The sequence below is a fragment of the Triticum dicoccoides genome, chromosome 5A, assembly GCF_002162155.2.
Source record: "Triticum dicoccoides isolate Atlit2015 ecotype Zavitan chromosome 5A, WEW_v2.0, whole genome shotgun sequence".
Taxonomy (NCBI): Eukaryota; Viridiplantae; Streptophyta; class Magnoliopsida; order Poales; family Poaceae; genus Triticum; species Triticum dicoccoides.
Genome location: NC_041388.1, coordinates 126,530,224 through 126,532,070, shown reverse-complemented (window position 1 = coordinate 126,532,070; position 1,847 = coordinate 126,530,224). Strand labels below are relative to the sequence as shown.

Sequence of the window (1,847 nt, the reverse complement as noted above, 5' to 3'; positions counted from 1 at the left end):
ACACTGAATGAGAAATATCTAGGAATGCCAATTGATGTGGGGCGAGATAAAAATGGTAAACTCCAGTTCTTGAAAGACAAAATATGGAAGCGGGTGCAGGGTTGGTTTGAGAAGACATTGTCAGCAGCAGCTAAAGATGTCCTCATCAAATCTGTAGCGCAGGCGATACCCACTTACTCGATGTCATGTTTCAGGTTACCAAGAGGCTTATGCCAGGAGATCAATTCCATCCTACGTAAGTTCTGGTGGGGATGTAAAGCTGGTGAACGAAAAGCTTGTTGGGTGGCATGGTCGGATATGACAAAGCCACGGTACATGGGAGGACTAGGGTTTAGGGACATAGAATTGTTCAACCTAGCTCTTTTAGCTCGTCAAGCATGGCGGGTTCTACAATCACCAGATAGTTTGAGTGCGAGGATACTCAAAGCGAGATACTTCCCAGCAACAGAGTTCTTGCAAGCAGATTTGGGCTCGCGACCGTCGCAGGTATGGCGAGCTATCCTTGATGGGAGAGATACTCTGAAGCAAGGGATAATTAAGAGAATTGGTACGGGCGAAGCTACCGATCCATGGAATGATAACTGGCTGCCCCGAGATGGGAGACTACGACCTATTGCTTGCCTGGCGGCGCATGCCCCTTCCAGGGTGAGTGAGTTCATTGATCGTACGTCAGCAACATGGAACTGTGAGAAGCTTAAGGAGTGTTTTCCTGCCGATGGATGTGGAGGCGATTCTGAACCTCCCTTTGTCGACCAGGAACCAGCAGGACGAGTGGGCTTGGCACTATGACCGCAAAGGGGTTTTTACAGTTCGATCAGCATAGAAGATGCTTGTGCATACCAAGACAACAAGGGAAGCTTGGCTGGAGGGGTCAACTGCTTCGTCTGATACAAAAAAGGTAGAAAAACAGTGGACTTCCCTTTGGCGAATCCAAGTTCCATCCAAAATAAAAGTTTTTCTATGGAGGCTAGCAAAGCACTCTCTCCCGACGAGTGATGTTCTTAAACATAGAAATATGGCAGTGGAAGATAAATGTGCAGTGTGTGGAGAAGATGACTCGTGGAAGCATTCGTTGATCGAGTGTACAATGGCTAAATGCGTTTGGGCTTTGGCATCAGTGGAGGTTGCGGAACAGGTCTCCATGACGCAGCAAGGGAATGCGAGGGACTGGATTTTTGAGCTCATTGAAAAATTACCCTCTAGTGAAATGACAGAGGCGTTTGTCTCCCTATGGGCTATCTGGCACGCAAGGCGGAAGGTAATTCATGAAAATCTATTCCAATGTCCATTATCTACTCATTGCTTCATCAGGAGTTTCATGGAAGATCTAGGTATGGTACAGAGCAAGATGAATAACAAGGTACAAGCAAGACAAGTGGAGACCAATGTCCAGCAATGGATCCCCTCACCGGCCGGCCGGACAAAGGAATTTCAGATGCAGAAACCGTTGAAGCTCTTGCGATAAGGGAGGCTCTCTCATTGGCGGACGACTTGCTTACTCGAAGAGTTAAGGTGGCTTCTGATTGCCTTAGGATGATCAATACTATGAATGAGGACTCCAAACCAGTATATTATCACATCACACAGGAGATTAAGGCCAGAGGTATAATGTTGGCCGGTTTGTCTGGCTACTAGATCCGCCCGAGGGCTTATGTATCCCTAGAACTCTTGTGATATAATATCTGGAGGGGTACTTTACCTTCCTCAAAAAAAAAAAATGCAACATAGCCACCCCTCCTTCCTCCCCCGTTCACCCAAATAGCTAGCCACCCACACTCTCTCTCCTCCCCCCGGCCGTGTCGGTGTGTCTCTCCCCTCCCCCCCTCCGACCCGCCGCAAAAACCCTA

General features: G+C 48.1%; 1 protein-coding gene across 1 annotated transcript in view; it reads left to right on the top strand.

The window, feature by feature from the left end:
* The first annotated feature begins 1,739 nt into the window (after positions 1-1,739).
* LOC119300135 (protein DEHYDRATION-INDUCED 19 homolog 2-like) overlaps positions 1,740-1,847 on the top strand; it is a 4,705-nt gene continuing 4,597 nt past the window's right edge. Inside the window, exon 1 of the mRNA XM_037577191.1 lies at positions 1,740-1,843. The gene's annotated coding sequence lies outside the window, so the exon portion shown is untranslated. The remainder of the gene's footprint in view (positions 1,844-1,847) is intronic.